At 45.8% G+C, this 24,768-nt stretch overlaps 1 protein-coding gene and 1 long non-coding RNA gene across 7 annotated transcripts in view; one reads left to right on the top strand and one right to left on the bottom strand.

Annotated features, from left to right (window-relative positions):
- The window catches only part of TTLL11 (tubulin tyrosine ligase like 11), a 245,235-nt gene that overhangs the window by 100,776 nt on the left and 119,691 nt on the right, over window positions 1–24,768 (bottom strand). The window lies entirely within an intron of this gene.
- Window positions 11,890–15,765, top strand: LOC112677154 (uncharacterized). The gene is made up of 3 exons (XR_003146851.3): window positions 11,890–12,050; window positions 13,888–14,037; window positions 14,845–15,765. It is a non-coding gene; the product is annotated as an uncharacterized LOC112677154 (long non-coding RNA).

Below are 24,768 nucleotides of genomic sequence, written 5' to 3'. Positions count from 1 at the left end.
ACATAACCAGTCCTTGGATCCAGAGACAATACTGGATATAGTAGTTGCTCAGTAAATGTCTGGTGACTCAGTGGCCATGTAAGCCTAAGGGAGCCAAGGATAGACTCGGTTTGAAAAGCAGGAAGAGATGTTCCTCCCTGAAGAAAGACAAGGCAGATCACAATATCCTAGCTAAGTATGTTTAAAATGATAAAAATTTCAGATAAAAGAAACCAAACCCTAAGGGAGGAAAAATGATTTGGAAAGAAAAAATAAATTTAAGAACAGAACCAAAGACAACACCTGGAAAGAAATCCAGGAAAGACAAAAAAAAAACAACAACCAAAAAACCCAACCAATATATCACTACCAAGGATCATCTTAGGATTGCAAGGATATTATAAAATAACCTGCTAAGAGATGTCTACTCAAACCTACAACTGACATCATACTCAATGGTGGCACATTCCTGGGCAGGTCAGGCACCTGGCAGATGCAGGAACAGCTCTGTAAAGCATTTCATCCATCAAAGCTTTACTTTCACTCAGCAAGGAGAGAATGACAGGAGCAGCAGGCAGAGGGAGACAGGGAGGATGGTGGGAATGAATTGATTAAGTGAATTAAGTGAATTAATCTCTTGTGCTACCTGAAAAGGTAATTTGTCCAGAAGGGGAAAGATGCTTTCCCCTCTTCCACCTTCCAGCCTGGCTCATCTTCCCTCATTTCTGGAACCTAACAACCTGGCTCACTCTCAGGTATTCCAGCGGTGGCACAGGGCAAACACCTATCCAGTCTCTCAAAGCATAGTTTACCAGCAAAAGGGCTTGAAATAGCCAGGTTAGGGTTTTTTTCTGAGTAAGGTATACCCTGTCTTTTGAAAGTTTGCACTCCTCAACTCCACCTTTCTGAAAGACTTACATTAGTACTTGTTTTTGCTAACCAAAAAAAAAAAAAAAAATCCAAAGCGGGTTTTACAAAAAGAGGAGAAAACTGAGAATGATGCTCTTCCAGCATTAGTGTGTTGTGGGCAGTGTGCACCTGGAGCAGTGAGGGTGGCCCCAGCTGGCTCCTTCCCAGAAGGACACTCAGCATCTCCGCATGAGCCCCCTGAGCTCTGAGCGTGTCTGTGAGTGTCATGCTTTATCTCCATGGAGCTTGTGCACCCGTCAGCAGGATGCGTCCTCCGGTATCGGGAAAGCCTGAGACAGGTGATTTTTGGCTCTGGGAATTCTCACGTTGTTTTCCCATGTAAATTAATGGAAATTGCTTCTTCACTTTACGACATTTCAGCGTAGGAAGCTTTCATAAGAACGCTCCGCTTAAAAACAACAAAACAAAACAAAAAAACAAAACGCTCCGCTTTTGGACAGGGGGCAGAGGGAGGAACCTGTATGTGTTTGATGGTCATAAATCCTATTTCTAAGGGCACCTGGGTGGCTCAGTTGGTTAAGCATCTGCCTCCGGCTCAGGTCATGATCCCAGGGTCCTGGGGTCGAGCCCCCCCGTTGGGCTCCCTGCTCAGCAAGGAGCCTGCTTCTCCCTCTCCCTGCCACTTCCCCCTACTTGTGCTTTCTCTCTGTCAAAGAAATAAAATCTTAAACAAAAAATAAATCTTATTTCTAAATTATGTAAAATTGTATTCTCATGGGAACCACGCACGCAGCCTCCTCCGTGGCCCTCCCTCCCTGTTTCCCCACCTCTGCCGTTTTTGGAGTTCTTTTTTTTTTTTTTTTTAAGGGATTGAGATCCCTTTTTTTTTTTTCATTTTTATTTATTTATGATAGGCACACAGTGAGAGAGAGAGAGGCCGAGACACAGGCAGAGGGAGAAGCAGGCTCCATGTACCAGGAGCCCGACGTGGGATTTGATCCCCGGTCTCCAGGATCATGCCCTGGGCCAAATAAACCGCTGCGCCACCCAGGGATCCCCGTTTTTGGAGTTCTAACCATCTGTGACCTATGGCCTCTTTCTTATCTCGGTTTATCCCTCTCCTTCACTCTCACACCCACCAGCCACCACAGGAGAAGTAAAACACTTCTCCTCACTGTCCCCAGGATCTGTGCCTAGTTTCCATCTCCTTGGTTCTCCCTGGACCACTGTGCCATTCCTTAGCTGGCCTGGTGTCAGACTGGCATCCTGCATCCCCTAATGTCACTTTCTCTGAAGACTGCCTCCTGACCCACCTGGTGAAGGGTGTCACTCTCAACCATGAGCCCCGCCAGACCAACACTGTTTATCACCCCGAGTCAATGTCACTGTTTCTGATCGCAGACCTTGAGCAGCCTGAGGGCAGGGACCCTGTCTCCCTCCATGCAAGGTACCCTGTGCCATCGCGTGTTTGAGAGCAGCCTCCAAAGATCATTTGCTGATCTCTTCTTTTTCTACTTCGTATAAACTGGAAATATAATTTTAATTATATTACTAACTTCTCAAAACACGGTTCAACTCTAATTAAACAGAGTGAGTGGTCTTTATTCACCATCGTTGAACCAAGAAATGTTGGCTAAAGGTGACAGGAAAACAGGAAGGTCCCCAAAACTCCAATTACTGCAGGAGCCGGCTATATTTGGGAGCCAATTAATTTCACAATGTTGAAAATTAATGCATTTAAGATTCTGTCATTTACATCCATTTTTCCCCATTAAAAATGTTAACAGTGCTGAGCCCATCATTATCTTTCTTGCGGGTTCCACGGAGCTCTCGTTGTAAGAGGAACTTCAGGATTGCTCAATACAGCCAGAGGCTTACTCCTTACCTTTTCAAATTGCACTCAATTTTAAGAAACTCTCAAGTGAAGCCACATCCATCACGAAAGTGAGCCCCGAGTACTAGAACATGTCTTTGGCATCAGCTTCTAAAAGGACCGGAGGCGAAGGCAGCTCTCTTCCTCACCGTTTTCTCATCTTTGGCTGTTGAGCCAACAGCTGGGAAATCAGTAGTGATGGTGGCAGTGATGAGGGGAGCCAGTGTTCAACTGGGCACTGACAAGGTGCCAGGTGCTCTGCTCACTTCTTCTCCGTGTCTGCCATGTGATTCCTGCACCACCGATGCCCCCATGTCACATGGAGGACACTGAGGCTCAGTGAGGTCAGGCCGCTTGCCCTGGCCACTGAGCTGGCTGAGGGCAGAGCTGGAGTTTGCACCCAGGTGGTCTGGCTTCACAGCCCTCGCCGCAATGTCACTCACCTCACCTTTTTGACAGGCCAGGCCTGAAAGACCAGGTACCTGAAAGTCAACCTGTCCCAAGCCTGACCTCTTTGCTTCCCTTGAAACCTCTCCTCCCTGCAGCATTCCTGACCTGAGTGAATTGTTTCCCGTGCAGCCTCATTGGCAGTGTGCCTTTGGCTTCTCTACCTACCAGATCCCAGTGACGTGGCCTGCTGAGTGGAGCCAGGAGTGTCCTCTCTGGTGGAGTCCCTTCTCTGCAGCTGCGCTGTCAACACCTTAGTTCCAAGTGCTCGTTTCTCATCTGTCAACTGGTCCACCTTGGGGACTGCCCCCACAGGATATTTGTGTGGTCCAGATCAGCATTTCCATCCTCACCAGTGCCACCCAGTCACTGTGGCCAAAATCCTGGGAGTGGCCTTGATTCCTCTGCCCCCTTCCTCCTTTGTGCCAGTAGGAATCCTGTCAACCCTGCCTCCAAACGCACTGGAGCCTTTCTCTTTGTCAAGTTCCAATCTCCCTTTCCAAGCTAATCTCCTGCCAAGTTCCCTTGCCCCACTGAGTTCCCAATCTCTTTTTTGCCTGAATAAGTATGTCCTTTCATAAGTGGTCTCCTCTGCTGGTACTTCCCCTTTCTCTACCTGACAAGTTCCTCTCATTCTGCAAAATCCAGGCTAATGTCCCCTTGTTCAAGAAGGTGATCCCAAATCCCTTCATTCCTGAACTACAGAATAGAGGGTGGCGCACGGTAAGCCCCTGGCACTGGTGATCCTGAAGGTTGTGGCGTGTAACAGTGTGAATGGAGACAGTAATCCCAATCACACAGCTGTCACTAGGATGAAATGAGATGATATCTGTAAAGCCCTCTGCATGACCTTGAATCACCCCTTCCAAGGGACAAGTATGAATTAACAAGTCACTTAACCAGTGAAGGAGTCTGGCTGTCCGATGAACGATTTGTTCATTTCCGCATAACAATAAGTAGCAGTCAATTTAAGGATTCGCAAAGGTCTCTTGACAAATGGTCTCATGACCATTAAGAGCAGACTATATTACAATTATTTGTGCATCTTTTCCTCCCTTGTCAAAGATAGGGATTGAGCCACCCAGCTTAGCTTCTTAGGTATACAGACCATAACAGACACTAAGAAAGGTTTGTTGAATTAGTAAATGAAATAGGATCTATATGGATAGATTCCATGGGTGCAGGGAAGACTCAGCACTCTCCCTAAATGCTTACCTCACCTACTTGGTGATGCCCAAATGATTTTACCTGGAGGCAAAAACCTCTTCCTTCACAATGGAAGATAATTTACATTTCAGCAAAATGACAGATTGCTGCATTTCATATCTCTTCGTATTGCTCAAGCAGAGTCAAGGTAGTAAATGTTACACCTACGAATGCCTAGAAGCTGGAGTTTGTATCTATTTGTTGAAATGTCTGTCTTCCAAAGGGAAGAGACCATGTCATTGCTCCCATCGCCAACCCAGCACCCGCTCACCAGCACCATTCCTTGCTTTTCCTACTTTTCCTCTGTGTGCTTAGCCTCTGTCCCTCCTTTGGAATGCATTAATGACATCAGATTAGATTGGAAAGCATTAACGACAACAGACACCATGGGCCAGCACCACAGCTGCATCCCATCCCGTAGAAAAGTGTAGGGCGCACAGGAGGTACTCAGAAAAAGTTTGCGGAATAAACGAATGGGTGATTCATTTTTGTGTGTGTCAGGTCAAAGAACACAAACCTCTCCTCATATTATAAAAAGGTAAACAGCTAGTGGCACCTGGATGGCTCAATTGGTTAAGTGGCTACTTTTGTCATGATCCTGGGGCCCTGGGATTGAGCACCATCCCCCCCACCCTGCCCCCACCATTGGGCTCCCTGCTTGGCAGGGAGTCAGCTTCTCCCTCTCCCCACTCCCTCACACTTGTGCTCCCTCTTTCTCTCTCAAATAAATAAATAAATCTCAAAAAAAGAAAAAAAAGGTAAACAGCTAACAAACAGCTAACAGTAAGAGAGAAACCAAGTTACTGTGATGTTTACAAATCCTTAATCAAAAGTGATTCTATACAAGCACCATTTTCCTGGAAAGAGGAAAAAAACTATGACCAAATAACGAAATGATGGATATGGCCTAGGAAGGCTGGTTACACCATGAATAATCACTAAAGGCTAAATGCTTGCCCTTGGGGTAATTTCAGAATTTGGAACTTCACTGCTTTAGTTAGGAAATGCTAAATCTGTTCCTTTAAGTGAATTCCATGGAATGACAATAGTCCAGGGGAAATGTTAGTGGTGGTTAATCTATTTCTATTCTATATATCTTAAGCTATATTTAAAAATTATGTTTATTATTTTCCAGACACTATTTAACAAAATATAAACTCCTATGTCATCAAACATGGCCAGTTCAACAGAGGCAAGTAGATAGCAATGAGCAGAGCATAATGAAGAGGTCGTAGCCAAAAAAACAGCCCAGGGCTGAGCTTGACTCCTACCAGCCATGGTACCTTGGGGAGTGACTCAGTTCTCTGAGGCCAGATTTCTTCTTCTGAAAAATCAGTATTTGCAAAGATCCCATGAGAATTCAACAAAACAATAATATTTGCAAAGCATCCAGCACTAGCCCTGGCGCCATAAACAGTAATAGTAACAGCAACAACAACAATCTCAGAAAAATGTGGTATTGACAAAGAACTAAATATGCTTGTTTTCAGGGTTTAAACTATTACTATCAGGGTTTCTTCATTGAATAAACTAGTCATTTTAGTGGCACAATCTGGAGGCCTGTGGTATAACAAGCGATTAATTAGAAACCAGTGCTCCCTAAACTCTGCCTGACACCTGCTTTTTAAATTTTTTAATTTATTTATGATAGTCACACAGAGAGAGAGAGAGAGAGGCAGAGACATAGGCAGAGGGAGAAGCAGGCTCCATGCACCGGGAGCCCGATGTGGGATTTGATCCTGGGTCTCCAGGATCGCGCCCTGGGCCAAAGGCAGGCGCCAAACTGCTGCGCCACCCAGGGATCCCGACACCTGCTTTTTAAAACGCACACAGAGAGGGCAGTCAGGTGCAAGGAAGGTCATTGGCCATGCTCCCTCCAGAAGATACAGCAGAAAACAAACCTCAGATGATCTCTTTTAATCAAATCTTCTCTGAAAAATACTCAGGTTAATAATATGAACAAAGGAGGTCCTCTGAGGTCCCATCAATCTAATCCTCCCTTGCACTAGACCGTTCCTGCCAGTTTGGGCTGGGAACACAGCGAAGGCAATAACTTTAAATAAACAGAACTTGTACAAATGCAAAGGGCAGGAACATAGGGTTGGAGCAGGGATCACTGAAGAATGAACGATTTGATGTGATCTGCTCAATGGGCCAGCCAGGAATGATTCTCTTGCCAACTATGGAGCATGCTGCCGTGGTGCCTCCCCTAAAGCGCCCACGGGGTCTTCCCCTCTGCCCGAAGGCAAAGTCTAAAACTCTTTGGCCTGTCAGTCAAAGCCCTTTATAATGGGATGGCTGTCAACCCTTCTATTTCATCCCCTCTGCTTCCTACATCACCCTCCCCTCCCCCATACCACACTACTTACCATTTCCCAAAGTCACCCAAAGTTTACTGTTGCCATTTAGGACGGGACTGGAAAGGGAAATTATTTCAAAGGTCAGTGTCTATGTCCTTTAAAGGAAGTAGCGCACAATTAACCACCATGAACAAGTCCTGCCATAGCAATTGACCTCCCTATGAGATTTCTGGAAATCACACACAAAAAAACAAACAAACAAACAAACAAAAAACATTTCACTTACTGGCTCCCCAAGAGATTCTGGTTTAATTGGTCTGAGGTGGGGCTCAGGCTCAGGTGAAGTTCCCCAGCCAAGCTTGAGAACCTCTGTATCATGTGTTTGTCAGAGCACCCGTCTAGCTTGTTGCCATCATTATGTGTCACCTGGTTGGTCCCTACAGCACTTGACTTTGGGACCCCCGACCTATCCCACCTTACCGTCGCCCTTGGTGTAGTCATTGTCATTCTTAGCCTATATAAAGAAACTCGGGTTAAGTATCCTGTCCCAGATAGCCCAGCTCTCAAGTGGAAAAAATGAGGATTAAAGCCAGGTCTGCCCAGCTCTGGTGGCATCTGACCTCTCCACTCTGCTCTGCTTCCTCCTGCCATGGGGGCTCAAGCTGCCCCTAAATATTCACAAGTCTTTCCAGCTGGTTATTTAAAACCACTGAAAGCTTGAAATCATTTGTAGTATGAATATTTACACCATGGAAATAGGCAAATACTAACAATTGGGGGAGTTTGCTTGTTTGTTTTGCTTTTGGGGAGCCAGTTTATTGGCATACCTCTTTACTCTGGAGCCCCAAGAAAAGAGAAAAAGAATGTCAAATTAATGTTCCTTTGATTTCAGGAAGCAGGTGGGTAATGCATTTTAGAAGGATTTCAATCCCAAACAGTTAAAAATGAGCTTTTAAGTATGAAGAGATAAGCCCCAAATGTATGGAAAATATCCACTTGTAATTTTTATTAAGATGCCGCGTGGGCACAAATGCATTTTGCATGCTGCTTGCTGGAGACACTTTGACTCAGTCACTTAGCGGCGGTGACAAAGGAAGACGTAAGTGTGCAACACGATGTCTCGGGGTGCTTGCTCCTGGCCTCAGCACCAGCAGCATAACAGAAAATGTTCTCTGAAAGAAGTTGCCTGGCAGCCCCGTCCCTGCCGTAGCTGCTAGATGTGTGCAGTTCCAATATTGTAACACTGGATCGGAGCCTCCTATTAAGGAATAACAGGAGAGACTCACAGCACCTACTCGCCCCCATGATCTCCTGGAGCCACCACGAAGCTCAGCCTCAAGTGGTCCCCATTGAACAAAGAACCGGGGCATTTTTCCCTCAAGGCCTGGTTCCTCTGTCAGCTGGCTCCATCCTATAAAGCCTAGTTATGCTGGCATCGTGCTTTCAGAGGATTGAAGGGGATCGTAAATTGAAAAGGAATAATGGAAAGTCCTGTTTATTTAGTGCCCCCTTTTATAAGCCAACACTGACCTAGTCCTTTTCATATCTGGTACTAGAACTGATGTCTATTGAACAACTCTCACTGTCAAGCCCCATCCCCCACCCTGATGTACAGGATTTCATTTAGTCCTCTCAATGACCCTACGAAGTGGCTACAGCTACCCCCATTTTACAGATGAGACAGTGGAGGCTTATATAGCTGCAGGCCGGGCCCTAAGTTAGCTCAGCAGAACACGGCTGTGGCAGAATGCAAACCAGAGCAGTGATTCCGGGCAGCTCTCTGTCCTGAATTGGAGATACTTGTGGCAGGAAGGAAATTATCACTAGTTTAAACTTTGGTCTTCATTTATCCAATATTTGCCCCAAATCTGTGCACCTCAATATTACAGGGATGGAGAAAATGGTGTTATGTGTGTTTCTATAATTAGGTAAATTGTAGTAATTATATAGTAGCAACTGTTCACCCAGTCATATCTACCATGTCTGAGAACTCTAAAAGTCAGGGGATGGTGGACATCCTATGCCACTTTCTGGGCACTTTCATTGCCAAGCGATGGACTAAACAAGCATTTGACATTGACCCTCACAAAAACTATAAGAGATTGGTATTGTCTCAGGCCTTTTTTTTTTTTTAAGATTTTATTTATTCATTTGAGAGAGAGAGACAGAGGGAGCACAAGCAGGGAGAGGGGCAGGGGAGAGGAAGAAGCAGACTCCCCGCTGAGCAGGGAGCCGGATGCGGAAGCTCCATCCCAAGAACCTGAGATCATGGCCTGAGCCGAAGGCAGATGCTTCACCGACTGAGCCACCCAGGCACCCCGGTATTGTCTAAGTTTACAGATATAGAAACCGAGCCTCGAAGAACAACTTGCCCAAAGTCCGAGTTAGGCAGTGGCAGACTCTCAGTGATACTCAGGATCACAAAGTCCACAGCCCTGAAGTCTAGCTGCCAAGCTGGGGGGAGCGGGGGGTGGGGGTGGGCTGTGGTGATGCTCTGCAGTGAGTTAGGACATTCCTGGTTGGGTAGCATTGCAGGACTACTCAGGGATGAGAGAAGCACTGCTTCCAGAGTTTCCACTGCCTGCATGCAGTTGGTGCAATGCAAGCTGAGAACCAGGATCCCTCCAGAAGAGGTGGACCCAAAGGGGAATATGTCTCCCCCAGTCATAGGGCCAAACATTTCTCACCAAGAGTGTAGCCGCCCCCCAAAAAGTGGAATCTTAAAGGAGACAGTGACCCACAAGCCAGCTGGGCCAGCTTGCCATCCATGCTGGCATCACCGTTACGATCCTGGGTCAAATACCCTGTTTTTTGGGGCCATCTCATGAGATTGTATTTAGGATTAAATGAGATGAATGAAAGTGCTTAGCTCAATGACTACCATGTCAGGCAGCAGTGATTAACATGTTTGACCCCTCCCTCATTCCTTCACGCAGTACATTTTTAAGTTGGAATCTACTATATGTACGAGGCTCTGGGGATAAGACCCAAAGTCAAGCTTCAGGGCCAGGTTTAGGGGGAAAATCCTTGGTTCCTTAACTAACCCAATCCACAAACATTTGCTACTGAGATAATGAAGACATGTTCAGTAGTAATTGCAGTGATGACAAGCAAAAGTAACACTTTGCATGATGTTCCGCAGTTCATAAAGTGCTTTTGCACTTGGCATGTGTCCTTTCAAGAAAAGCAGAGTCTTGAGGTAGGGGAAGAAAAAGAAAAAGAAGAAAGAAAGAAAAGCAGAGTCTGATGAGTCAAGAGACCTGCCTAGGATCATGCAGCAAGTGCACAAGTTTGGCTCAAGTGTGGCTCTCTGGTACCAAAGCCTGGGATCTCCCTCCTCTACCTTTTGCTTTACCTGGCTCTGTACAGGCCCTTTGGTGACAGAGAGCAGGGTCCCAAGGCAGCCCTGTTCCGCTTTAGAAAACTCTGATTATTAGAAACTTTTTGCTAATATTTTATCCAAAATCTGCCTTCTGGTACATTCTGTTAGTCTCAGCTCTTCTCTCTGGAATCGTACTGAATAAATGTGCTCCTCCCAAGAGGACCTCCCTACATGTGAGAATAGTTACCAATCATCCCAAACCTGCTCGAGCCCAGCTTACACAGCCTGGGTCTTCAGTTCTTCCATCTGACATAATTATCAGCCCTTGCCCAGCCTAATCTCTGCGTTTTCCCATTTGGGCATCCTGTACCACTGTCTTCACCCCCAAGGTATTGGAATTGTCTGTTGAAGTGTGATTCCCAGCCTGCTGGGAGCTCCCCCAAAGCCTCTACCAATAATCACACTATGGCTATTCTCACTGAGTGCTCATTGTGTACAAGGTCCTGTTGTAGGCACTTTCCATTTATTACCTCAACCATACAAGGTAGGTACTATTATTTAATTTCCACCCCTAGGCCTGGAAAAAGGTAGGGGTTTATAAATTTCTTTAGAATTGAACGAAACTCCAACGATTCATATCCTCAAAACCTGGTGCTAAGCAGTATGGTTCCTCCACCAGGATGGAGGAATGAGTCTGACCTAAGGACAAAGTGTGCATCGCAGACCTTCCAGAGAGCCCTGCTTCTCACGGCAACGCTCAAATGCTTCCTGGTCAAGGGAGAAAAGCAAATGTCACTACAAAAATAAAACAAAACCAAAGCAAAACAAACAAACAAACAAAATGCAGCTGTGGCTAGATATTAGCAATAATAGTTGCCAAGAAAAGGGGCGCTGTGCTGGTTAACCCCAAAAGCCAATGACATGGCAGCTGCCAGGAACCTGATGGGCCCTCCTTCCAGGCTTTGAGGTGTTGCTAGCTCTTCTCAAATGAGCAGGCTCGCCCAAGTTAGTGGGTACAATAAAGCCTCATGAGATTATGGGAAAGACTAGACAAGAAAGTAGCTGGCCATGGTAACGCTCTGCGCGTGATGGTGGCGGTGGCCACCGGGATAGATGAGAGGAGGCAGAGTGAAGCCACACCTCCCTCCTCCATTTCCTCCTCCAGTGCCTTTCAAGGGCCGTCTCTGGCAAGTGGAGCTGTCCCTTGGAGCCTGACAGCAGAATTTCAGCCTGTGTCAAAATTCCACTAATGATTTTTTGGCATAAATTAAATGGAGTGAAGACTTTCTAGTGGCTGCTACCGAATTACATGACAGCTTCCAGGAGAATCTACAAAAAAAAAAAAAAAAAAAAAGGAATCTACAAAAATAGCTGGAATCAGAGGCATGGTCATTCTGATGCCAGGGGTCTCTCATTAGTTTAATTTCTTCTTTTTCTTCTGGCCCATGGATCTTCTTTGTAAGAGCTGATAGAAAAGATACACATAACAAGCCCCCCCCCAGTCTATTTTAATAAGCCTAAACTGGGGGGGAATAACACTGCTGCATAGCAAGGGGATTCGATACTATGCTTAATACCACCACCACCACCCCCAAATAATAATACTTCTTTATATTTGTATAAAACTGTATCATTTACAAAGGACATTTCTACACAGTATGTCTTTTGACTTTCTATTATTTATCGAGCATTTACTATGTGTCCAGCATTCTAATGAATGATCTCAGTTGACTTTCACAATGAAGGACTCGCTCTCCTGTTTTACAGGTGAGATTGAGAGGGGTGAAGGCACTCATCTCTGATCACACAGCCTCTAAGTGGAGACTAGGGTTTTGAACTGGGTCTGTCAGACTCCAAAACTTGTCCCTTTAACTCCAGCTTCTCTGCTTCCTGTGAGGTCAGTAGGATTGGTTTTTGACGGGGAGAGGAGACCCTGTTTCCCTATCCTGGATGTTTCTTTCCACCTGACCGGAGGGATTCAGCAGGACATCTCTGCCCTCTCTCTGCCCCACCTCACTCTGGCCCTGAGGAAATCAAGGTCCTTTTTTGATGGGTGAGTTTGGGGAAAGAAACTGGGGGGAGGCCACTCAGCTCTGGAGCAGAGGATCTGTCACCAGGGTTGGCTCTGGTTCCCACCTGTCCTGCTCGTGGGATTGGGGAGCCACTGCTCTCAGGACTCTCACTCTGGACTCAACAACAGGAGGCTCGTTTTGCTCTGGACATAGGACACAGTCTCCAACATCATCTTTTCCATAATGACAGTGATATTTTGGCCCTTATACCTTTATTCCTTTGTCTCATTTTTGATCATGTTAGAATTTAGGCAGAAAAGAAGGCTGTGGATTGGGCCCTCTTCAAAGATTCTAACCATTATGATCCCCCTCCTTCTCACAGAGAAGGCTTGGAAAGGGGCAGAGCTCTTTCCTAAAGAGGTAGCTTAAATGTCAGCATGAATGTGATAAATCATCCCAAACATTACTACACTGTATGAATGCAATCCCTTTAATTCAGACTGGAACACAGAATTTAAGGAGGAGAAAAATGAGAGAATGGGGTGATATCACCAAAAACAACTCAAATGTAAAACTAAAAGAAAAAACAGCTTCAAATGACTACATCATAAATCAAGAAGATGCCATGCCCCTACCAATTCTGAGATCTTAATCTGAGGTAACACATAAAGCAATCTGAATGCCACTAAGAGCCCAGAATACAAAATTAACCAAAGCATTTCTCAACTACTAAAACGGAGCCAAGAAACAGTTTATAGAGACTGCCCATCCCACCCTCTGAAAAAAAAAAAAAAATCCAACAACAAACTTTATGTGGGGTATGACCAAACTCAGAAACTAAGCACACGTTTCAGGGTAATTTGGAACTCAACCAGAGATCTGCCTGCTGCTGGAGTCGTACCAAAATGCCCACCTATGTAATAAGCCTGAGACTTGCTGCCATTATTAGCAGTAACTGAGCAAACAGAATGTTAGAACAAAGAGATCCTCAACAATCAAGCCCAAGCCCCTCAGTGAAGAGATAATAAAGTCCAGATGATGGAGCTGGGCAGGGGAGCCACAGAGAATTCCCTTCACCTCCAGAGGCTCCAGTACAGACCTGGCCTACAGTGTGTGGCAGAGAAGCAGCTCAGTGGCAGAGCCAAGACCAGGGCCTAGGTCTCCCACACTAGCATGCCTTCCTTTTTTTTTTTTTTTTTTTAAATTCCTTCCCTTTCTTATGTTGCATTGACCATAGACAATGCTGTCTGTCTGCCTCACTGATATCATGCATTTACACCATCATGCTATCACAGGCCAAATCAACAAGCGTTCAAGACCAGGGGAGAGATTTCCCACAAACAACTGGTAGAACGAATGCTAAGATCCAAACCATGGGAGGCACTGTCCGTATCCCCAGTAGCTAAGCACAGAGATGAGCACCATTCCCGAGATCATAAGCACTGGTTCATCTACTTCAAAGTTCCTAGCAATAACCTGGACCAAGAATAAAATGTAAAGTCTCCTGAAGTCCTCCTGATAAAGCCGCCAGATTATAAAAGCACCAAAATATGGCCTTCCGTATCAGAACTATTTTTAGAAACACAATCCTGTCTCTAAACTAATTAACATTGGTAACCAGGACTAAAGTGTTTCTTCTGAATGCAATGGAGAAGCAAATCATCCTGTTTGGAAGCAAGAAGCTGGGTGGTGAGAGACCGTCAAAAACACATTTAGTACAAGTGCTTACACTCCAGATGATAAACACAACTTCCAATTAAGCTACCCTCAAATATCTGGCACCTAATACCTGGTGGTTTAAAACCAACAGGGAAAATCTGCAGAGTCTAAGGATTTTTAAAGAATGAAATCTTCTTTTTTCTTATTTCCTTTTTAAAGGCAATAAATCACAGGCACTTAGAAAAATCACAGCATTTTCAGGCTCTGGAGATGAACAAAACCCAGCCCGGAGAAGTGTGGGGAGCCACAAAGGTCAGCTCAGGGTGAGGCCCGGCATCCTGATTCCCAGCCCACATCATCTCCTATATGGTGAGAGCTGATTTTCCACAGGAAGACTGTTCTTTCTTTCTTTTCCTTCCTTTCTTCCTAGAATTTCTTTCTTTATCTATCTATTTATTTAAGAGAGAGAGAGAGAGAGAGAGATAATGAATGAGCAGTCTGAGGGCAGAGAGAGAGAGAGAGAGAGAGAGAATCAAGCAGATGCCATACTGAGTGCAGGACCCAACAAAGGGCTTGATCTCTGGACCCTGAGACCTTGACCTGAGCCAAAATCAAGAGTCAGACATTTACTCAACGGAGCCACCCATGTGCCCCAGACTGTTGTCATTTGAGGTCCCCATACCCACGCACAGCAAGGGGGAGAAATTCCTGAAAATCCACGGAACCCATTTTCATTCTAAGGCACAAATTGAACAAATGTTTTGCATCAGGGATTACCTTAATTAAACTATATGAGCACCGTTGATTTACTTTAATCTTGCTAAACTTCATTAAAATGTCCATTTGCTTATGTAAATTCCTCTTGGCTCACATATCTTAAAAAAATAAAACTCATATAATTTGCACAGTGGAAGGCTGTTTCTGATATACGTCCATCTGTATGGATTATAATGGTAATAATAATAATAATTACCATTTATTGAACTATGTGCTTGGTGCTGTGATAGGCACTTTGTATAATGACAGTAACAAGGATAATTGTCAAATAACTACCACTTACTATACTTATGTCCAGTCATTATGCTACATATTTATGTATTTTTATTCATTTAACTAACAATCACAATAATTCCGTTAAAAGCAGTTATTATTATTATTATTATTCGCACTTTACAGATGAAGAGACCGAGACCTTGAGAAGTTAAGTAACTGCCCCATGTTTCACAGTGGGCAAGAGGGAAAGAAAAGTCAAGATAAACCCAGGCTCACCAGATTCTAGAACCCATTGTTTTGTCACCCATACAAACGACACCTCCATTTATAAAAAAAGTATTGTTCCAAGTTCCATTTCCAGCAAGGATATCTACAGATCCAAGGACAAAGTAAGTGGGGCTGAGATGATCTGTGCCCTATAAGTCTTTTAGGCTCCTCCATGGTTTGGGACAAAGTAACTCTGCCACCAAATTCCCTGAAGACAAGTAGAGCTCAGGGCCTCGGGATAATCAGACGATGCTGAGCTAGGAAGTGGTTCAGAACTGCGTGAAATTTGGGAGTGAGATACAACTTGTCTGTTGTTGCATTTTAAAATATTCACAAGGCAAGGAAGCATTCATTTCCATTTGCAATAATGAAATGGCTAACATCTGCAACCTGCTATATTTACTGATCGTGAACGATGCATTCCTAGGAGGACCTCAGTCTAAATCAGTGGCCCCACGAGCTGTCATGTTACAGCACAAAACCAAACAGATGAGACAGAAATGTTGCTGTTGCCTAGAGAAAAAATTTTCCCCACCACTTGTTCTGCTGTAGAGGATGGCTCAAATTAAGAATGCATCTAGGACTTGGCCTGCAAACCAGCTGGAAGAGGAGGAAGACAGGAAAAAATCTGCAACATTTTCCCCTTGTTGGAAGAACCATTTCAAACAGGGTGGACTGTGCCTTAAGAGTTGGATTTTTAGGGGTCCCTGTGTGGCTCAGCAGTTGGGCGTCTGCCTTCGGCTCAGGGCATGGTCCTGGACTCCCAGAACTGAGTTCCACATTGGGCTCCCTCCGTGGAGCCTGCTTCTCCCCATGCCTGTGTCTCTGCCTCTCCTCTCCCTCTCTGTATCTCATGAATAAATAAATAAAATCTTAAAAAAAAAAAAGAGTTGGATTTTTACAATCATTTACTATTGACTCATCTTAAAAAGCCTGCACAGAAAGGCAGGGAAAGGAAACATTAATAAAAACATGAATTTCTGCAGTGTCTCTGCTTTGCCTTTTCAATTCTGTGGTCATATGCGACACCCATGAGTAGGGTTGTGTTATTTGGTTGTATTATTGATAAAGTGTCTCCAGTGGCCTCCTTCCCCAGGGGCGTTGTCCATCTCTTTGCATAAGGATGAGTTTACTGACTACCTGAGAGCACAGTGCCAAACCCCAACAGGGGCCGAGGGGCTGCTGCCCAGAGTCCTCAGATAGCCTGGGATGGACGCAAGGCCCAGGGCTGGCAGACAAGTGGTTCTCAAAGAGTTGTGCTGTGCCTAGACCAGCAGCATTGATATCACCTGAGACCCTGTAAGAAATGCAGAACAATCAGAACTCTGGGGGTGGGACTGGGCTATCTGGCCTTCAATAACGTCCTCACCCCACCAGGTGATTCTGACAGGCTGCTAAAGTTTGGGAACCACCCATCTACAGCCTGCGCAGCCTTGCCCCTCTGGCCCTTCTCAGTTGTGGGTTCTAAAAGCCTGCATCTGAGGACTCTGCCTCCATCCAGCCCGAGAGCCCGAGCCGGTCTCAGCAGGGAGCGTACGAACAGACTGGAAAATACCAGTAGAAGGGGCCTGGGGTGGGCTTGCTGACTCAGACCCAGAGTATGATGCCCAGCCGTGCCATCCCAGTTGCCATGCTCGTGATTTTAACGGCTGCAGTTCTATCTCGAACTCCAGGCTATGTGGCTGAGGCCTGGTCATTGCCACTCTGTTCCCAACCCCAGCTTCCGCCCCATTCCCAGGGGAGGCAGTTGTGCTCTCAGTTCTTCCTCAGTTTGGCTAGATGGCCTGAAATCAGGGGGTTCCTCTGTGGCACCCTGGTGGGATCACCTCCACTACCATGGAAATGAAAATGCTGACCCAGATTTTAATTTGGGCTCTTACCCCTCCCCAGCCCCTTGCCCTCTCTCCTCAGTTTCCTGACTTTTCTCCTTCCTCTCATCACGCCACTGAGGCCCCAGAAGAGCTCATGGCTAAGCATACCTGAGATAACTAAACATTGCCACTTAAGAATCTTGCAGAAAATACTGCACTTAGACCTGGCAACCAGCCCCCGTCCTGGGCTCTGTACTGGAGAGGGTCCTGCTGCAGCCCAGCTCTGGTAGCCCCCCTTGTGGGGCAAGGAGTCCTCTGGGCGAAGCAGACATGCCCACATGGGGTCTATGCCCTTTGGTACCTGGGACCCCGGTGTCCCCTCCTAAATGGCTGAATCCATCCTTTCAAGGGCAAATGGTGCTTCTGTTGTGCTCTTTCTAGACCTGAGGGATAGCCAAGTTGACCTGCTCAGGGTGGGGGTTGGTGTGGACAGAGCTTAGGCGTGTGAACTGGAGTCTCTCCCTTCCCCTTGCAATGGTGGATGAAGTCGGGAGTGGGAAGAGAAGAGGGGCTGGCAGGAGGCTCAGACCTCACCCTGTACTCTCTCAGGCCCCACTAATGTCAAGGGCAGGCCTGCACGCAAGCTGGTGACAGCTGAACCAGATAACACACGTCACGTATTCAGTCAGAACTCAAGAGATACCATGCAGTGGCTGTACCCAGAGACCTGCTTGGGTCCCTATGTGATCCTCACAGCCAACCATTGTCCCATTGTGCGGAGGACACCGGGACTCAGGTCAGGTAACTAGCCCAAGATCATGAGACCTGGAACTGAACCCAAGTCTGTTGGACCCTAGAGCTGGTGCTCCTTCCTTGCTTGGGGCCAGTTTGTCTCGGCTTGAATACTTCCAGCTACATAGAACTCACTATTCCTTTGAGCCAACCTTTATCATTTCAGGCCACGTAAGGTTGCTTTTTGATTTTGGGTGTTGTTTTTTTTTTTTTCTCCCCTCAAGCTTAAATAAATCTCCCTGTAAATCTCCTCCATGTTTCCTTGTTCTGCCCATTGGAGCCTGCAGAGAGTTCAGCCCTCTCCCACACAACGACCACAACCTTGCAAGCTAAAAATGGTCATGCCCCTGGGGCCCCTAGGGTCCTTTCTTCTCCTCTACCTTTCCTCTGAGCAGGGGGATGTCCAATCTCACTTCTCAATCAGGCCTCTGAGGACAGATTCTGGTCGCTATCCCTCACAGAGCCTCGGAGAGGTCCTGGTATGCAGAAATGCACCTGTCTGGAGCCAAGGCTAGCAGATGTGCACGCATAAGTAAATGCTCCCATCATTGGCCATCCCCCACCCCCACCCCCAACCCCACCGTGTAGACACCTAAACCCCAGGCCTGTGTCTCCAGATGCTCACCTGGCTCCTTTCTTGAGTCCTCCTTCACCCCCACCTCTCACATCTGATCCATCCCAAGTCCTATCCCCTCATCTTTCTAAGTCCCCAGTGGCTGCAACATTTCCCTCCATCCCCACCACTGTCATCAAGCCCGCACAACCACTATCTCAAAACTTTGAGCTGCCCCACATCCACCCTCACTTTGCTCCAGTTTGGTTTTCCTGCTGCGGCCACATCCCATCATGCCACCCTGTTGTTTAACACATTGCTGTGAGGACAGAAACAAAACGCATGGCCTGACCCATTAGATCCTGCAGCACCTGGCCCTGTCTCCTGACTCCCTCCCCGCTTACCTTACTATAATCCTTCCGTGCTGGCCTTCTCTATTTAACCTGGAAATCTGTGGTCTAGCACACATATAGGATAGTGTAGAAAACAGATGTGTGCGCTTCAAGAGTAATTCCAGTACTTGCTGGGCCACCACTTGGATTAAGAACTAGAGCACAGCCGGTGACTCTCCCCATCCCGACCCAGAAGTAACTGTCTGAAATTCTCACAAATTGTCCTTGCTTTTCTTCTTATTTTTGCACTTAGGATTGCATCTCTGTAAAATAAAGTTTGGCTTGTTTTGATTGTATTTCACTGGAACCAGATTGTAGATATCCTTTTGTAAACGGCTGCTTTTGCTCAACATCAGCATCTGCGCAGAGCTCTAGTTCACACATGTCCATTGGCATAGAGTATTCCAGTGAGCGAATACCCATGATGGGTGCGTTTTTCTGTTAGTGGACAGTTAGATTGTTCCAGCTTGGAACTTCTATGAGCCACACAGCTGGAGCTCTGGACTTCCTTCTGTGCTTCGAGAGCCCCATGCTCTCCTGCCTTGTGGTCCTCATGGGGACTCATTCTCTCTGCCCAGGGCCCTTCTCACTGCTCCATCCTGCTCACTTTGCTGCTCCTGCTCCTACTGCACCCTGCACCTTGCAGAGGCTCAGGGGCACCCCTGCCCCAGCCTTTAGCACAGGACTACATGTGGACGATCCCTCGACGCTTCTTCATTCATTCACACACGCATGCATTCATGCACGTGCTGGCAGCTTTTCTGGGATGGCCTCTAGTGCTGCGGAGGCATAGACAGTCTGGAGGAATAACACGATCCTTTCCAAGCAAATAAAGACATCCACCCTGGCAAGAAGCGCACACACTGAACAGCTCCATGGGCTGATCCTCCCTGTTGAGGCGAGCACTGCCAAGGGAGGATGAGCGTGGGGGTGGCTCCCACCTCTTTCCACCACCTCACATTAGCCTTTGTGGCAAGGGTTGCCAGAGGCTCCTGTGCTATTTAAAGTGGAGGAAAAAATGGAAATTGAATGAAAAGGAAAGAAAGCAACTGGAGAATATTGCCCACCATTTGGTGTGATAACCAAGGGCTTTCAAAGGATAACTAAAACTGGCTTTAATTTTGATCTTTCATTTCTTTTAATCTAGCAGATAATTAGAGGGAAATCAAATTCATCCTCACAGCCAAAAATTAACCTGTCAGTGCTGGAGCTCCCTTCCCACTTACTTTGCCACCTCTACCTTTGCACTGTTTTTCCCTTAAAAAAAAAAAAGAAAGTCCCCAGGTTACACATATTGTTTGGCTTATTTAAATACACTCAGATTGGACATTTCCTGTAGCAAATAGTCTGTTAGGAATAAGTGACATTTTCTTCTCTCTTTCTCCAAATTAAGAAGTTCTCATTGCTTTGCCCCTTTAGAAACATCCTATTGCAAACCCCCTGTTACGGATGAGGAAATCAAAGTACGGAAAGGGGAGGAAGTTCTGTAACATTTTCAGCTGTCGGTGGCAGTGCCAGGATTCACCCCAGAGCATCTGACTCCAGGGCACCCACTATCACCCACTGTGTTCTCCTACCTGCGCGTTCAAAATATGAGTGGGTCTCCTTTCCTGCTTCCTCAGGGGTTCTCTTGACTCTAAGACAAAATCCTTCCTCCTCAAAACTTGTTTCTCTTTTCTCACCAAATCCAACCCAAGGGAACATAAGCCCAAACTCCCTCAAGAAGGCTACCTTGACCTCTCCAGGCCAGCTAATAGAGCTGAATCATTGGAAACTGCCATTCTTGTAGGTCCAAAAAAAGGTCTAATGCCAACCATTTCATGTGGTTCCACCTAATTCTTGGCTCGCCCTACATTCTTCTGTTTCGCAGTCTGGGATTTACAGTGACAAACAAATAATTTCCTGTAAGGTGCTGTTCACTCTCTTGTATCATGTGGAGATCCTGCTGCACATTGGCATTCTCCGCACACTGGCTCACATTTTATTCATTCTGGATTTGAACATTACTGAAAATGAAGTAGCCACCCAGCTGGCCACAGAGCTCGCTCACCAATCACTCATAAGCACCTACTCCTGTTCAGTACTTAAAGATACAAAGACGAGTCCCTGCCCAAAGGGACTCTTAGGTAATGACATGATAAGACCCTGTGGGCACACATCTCTTTCGTTCACATCCATTCTCTCTCAAGGCAAGAGCTAACCAGACCTGGCTCTGAATCTCGGTCTGCTGCTTCTACGTCGTGAGGCCTCAGGCCCGTCACGTGGCCTCTCGGGCTTCTCTGAGTCTCGGTGTCCTCATCTGTAAGGGAGGAGTGGGACTAGCACCTGGCGCACATGGCCGTCGTGAGCCAAAGAGGGAGGACGTGGAGACACCCCTGCACATGAGTGGAACACACTCCAGAAACAACTCTTCCTTGTCACATAGGCAGAGCAGCCACTATCATTGCCTTATTTTCATTTCTGATGAGGAACCCGGTGCAGAAAATACAGGGACTTTTCCAAGGCCAGGAAGAACCGGTACCAAAACCTAGGTCTCCTGAAGCCAGGCCACGCTGCCTCCTTCCAGAAGGCTAACAACTCCTCATCTAAAAGCCCAGGAACATTGAAGGCTGACTGAGCAACCCCCGAGGAAATTTCCAAGTGCCTTTGCTACCCCCACCTCTACCTGGAATGACTCTGAAAGGGCCTCTGTAGAATTTGGCACCACCACTTCCCTATAGTGGTGCCTGACTGGCCATATTCTTGTCTGCTGGGGTGGGACAGTGGGCCTGCCTATGGGCAGAGGGCCTCAGCTCCTGTCTAATGGCCTCTGAAATGACACTCTCGCTCAGCACAGGAAATTCCACCTTTCCCATAAGTCTCAGAAATGGTTCCTGCTCAACAAACTTCACACAAAAGAGGCTTTTTACTGGTTACTTCTGACTTAATGCTTAAACACTTTCAAATGGAAGAGAGTTGTCTGGTTTTATTTCTTGCCCATAACATAATGCACTTATCATTAGTCATTTCCTGTCTGTTCTTACTTGGAAATGCACACATATTTTTCTAGTTTGCTGACTGCCATCCAAAACGTGAGGCGTTTGGAGGTACAGAGGGCATAATGTATCTTGAAGCCACAGCACCCAACCTTGGACAAATTGCTTCAGTTCCCTGTGCCCTCTCATGTGAATAGGACTGTTGGGGTTCTCAACTTCTTGAAAACATGATGAAATTTCTGGTCTTCTCTCCAGGAAAAAATACACACATATACAACATTTTATGTAGTTAATGGGCTCACAGATACTCTTAAAGCCTTCATGTACCACAGACTGATGAAAACAAGCTTTTGATTTTCTTAGCTTGCCCTTTGAGGCCTCTGGCCTCTGGGTCTTCATCCACTTCCCCAGCAGCACCTCCTTTCCGTGAATCCACTTCATGCACCTGCCTCTCTAGCTGTCTTGTACCCTTTAAGTCCCCCAACCGAGCCCCGTGACTTTGTTTCTTCCAACAAGGACTGTCCTTTCATCATTTGTGTGTTTCAAATACTCATTTGAGGATTTACTCATTCTTTAAACCTCAATTCAAATGCCACCTCTTCCTTGTCAGGTTGCTTTTTCTGTTTTATTTTTTTAAACTCTTTTTATCAGCAAATAATCTGTCCTTATACTTTTCTCCTTCGACAATTTGTCTTTACCTTTAGGGCACTTTGCACTTTCTACCTTACTTGTATGTGTGGGTCTTGCCTTTCCCACTGGCTTGTGAGCTAATTGAGTTGTGTAGGTCTTCTCCCTGGCACCCAGTAAGTGCGCAGTAAATACTCTAAGAGCCAGTAGCTGTGTCTCTAATCCTTGCATGGTGTCAATGACAAACAACAACAAAAAATGCAATTATTCATCTCTTTGTGACGCAGACTCCCCGATTTACGTGAAATCTTCAAAAGTGCTTGGGGTCAGTGTGTGCTGATCTGTAGTGTCTTGTCACAAAGGAATCCTTAGGAATCAGTGAAACCCAGAATTTCAGCAAAATGTCAGCTGTGCAAGCACAGATGGGCCTTTGGTCAGGATGGTTAGATGACTCTTCTGCAAGACTGTTTGCAGAGGAGCACTCTCTGATAAGATGTCTCACATTTTTGAAGGCATGTTTAGTCTAGATATTTTAGGAGTCTCTCTTCCCTACCATTGAGGGGATTTCAGTAGGATATACTGAGTTTAAGTGGCAGAGGTCTGGGCTTGGAGGACCTCTGATTCATGTGTTTTTGTATTCTTCTGCAGGACAGGACAGAGTTACATTCCTTGGTCTTGGTACAAGCCCCAGCTGAGATTTGGGGATTCACTTAATTTATTGGCTCTGAATATGGTTCAGGATCTGATCAACATGCTTGGACTCAAGGTGAGAAGTGAAGCCTGAGCTCCCAATGAAGGCTTTAGAGGCACAGACCTCTCTGAATCAGGCCAAAAGCTGCCCTGGCAGCCTGACTCCTCCCCTTATAATACACCAGGTTGTTGTTGCTGTGATAGGAAGTAAATGAAAGTGGGAGAGGGTATTGAGATGTTGCTGTGGGGAAAAGGAGTTTCCGTGCCTTATATAAATCGTGTTCCAAATACACACTTCTGAATAAGGGTTAGGCAGTCTATATCACAGCTCCCAGGCACTGCATGACATCACGATATTGAAAAAAATCACCTGTGGTCCCTCCAAGGCTTCACTTACACTTCTCTGGGGTCCTAAAGGCTATGATTCCTGAGAAAGGAGCCTATGTTCAGGAAATGAAGAAAAATACCAGTGAGAAGGCTCCCCAGGGTAAACCGACCTTCCAAAAATTAATCAATTGATGGAACAATCACTTTGTTTTTTAAGTAATCGGGGAATGCAATTTGTTTACTTCTGCTTTGGATAAGAGTTTCAAAAAAGAAAGACTTAGGCTGCCTAAATCCCTTGAGAAAAGGAAAAATCCATTGATTTTCCTGGTCCCCCACCCCTTATCTTAAAAGCTTTACTTTGAATAGAAGGAGAAGCTGGGAGGTCAATGGAGCCACATGGCAAAGTGAAGTGGACACTGCTGTACAGGTCAGGAACCCAGAATCTGGTTCCCACTCTGCCTTTAACTAGCTTTGTGACCTCTTCACTGAGGTTTCGTCTTGTATGATTCACACGTGCAGAACCACTATGTACACAACTCAGATGGGCTGCCTCAGAAGCTGGTGACCTACTTGTCACCCTAACAGAACTTCAAAGCCTAATTGGTCAGTTGGTGGGCCTAACAACTGGCATTCATCTAATATTTTCAGACGTTGTGAGGCTCTCTCCTGGGTGTCATTTCATGTGATGACCATGACAATCCAGCCCAGGAGATACCTTGATCCCCATTTTAGATACCAGATCAGAGAACAGAGTGCCTTGGCCAATCTCAGTACAATGATAAGAGGTTAAAAACTTCACCCCAGACCAGGATGATGCCACATCCAGTGCCTCCCCAGGACACATGCTGCTCCTTCATCAGGGATGCTTAGGGGGGAGGTTCTTGAACCAGGGAGCTGACTGGCATGATGGTTTCTAAGATCTCTTTGATTCTAATAGTCTGTGCCTCTCTCAATAAAATGAGGGGATTGAAGTAAACCAGGAATTTAAAATATTTCTTGTAGCAGGAAGGATTCTTTGCTCTCAAATGAAATCTGCTGTGGAACGCCAACATGTAACAGTTCATTACTTCCACCCAAATGTCCATCAAGTGACAGAGGGATAATAAAATATGGTATATCCATATAATGGAACATTATTTTGCCATAAAAAGGAATAAAGCACTAATACGTGTTACAACATGGGTGAACTTTGAAAACATGCTGTGAAAGGAGCCAGACACAAAAGACTGCATATCGTATGTTTCTACTTATATGAAGTATCTAGAATAGGTAAATCCAGAGGCTGAAAGTAGGTTGGTGGAGGTGGGAATGAGGGGTGGCTGCTTCATGGGTACAGGGTTTCCTTTCGGGGTAACAAAACATTTTGGAACTAGGTAGGGGTAGTGGCGGTTGCATAACATTGTGAATATACTAAATGACATGGAATTTAAATAGCTAATTTTATGTGAGTGTTACCACCATATATGTGTCTATAGATACATAATGTTTCCAGAGTCCCTCCCTATCAGACTTACCCTTCCCATGTCCCTTCAGTGCCTCCAAAGAACCCTAGTATGTAAATCAGAGTCACTAGATATTACAAAATGTTATCATAGTTCAAAAGGGTTCTCCTATGACGGCTATTTTATTCCTTCAGGAGCCAAAGATATTTTTTCCTAATCCAACAAAGAAAT

Source organism: Canis lupus, chromosome 9 (genome assembly GCF_003254725.2).
Source record: "Canis lupus dingo isolate Sandy chromosome 9, ASM325472v2, whole genome shotgun sequence".
NCBI lineage: Eukaryota > Metazoa > Chordata > Mammalia > Carnivora > Canidae > Canis > Canis lupus.
The sequence above is the reverse complement of the archived record's forward strand: the minus strand, read 5'-3'. Positions and strand labels throughout refer to the sequence as shown.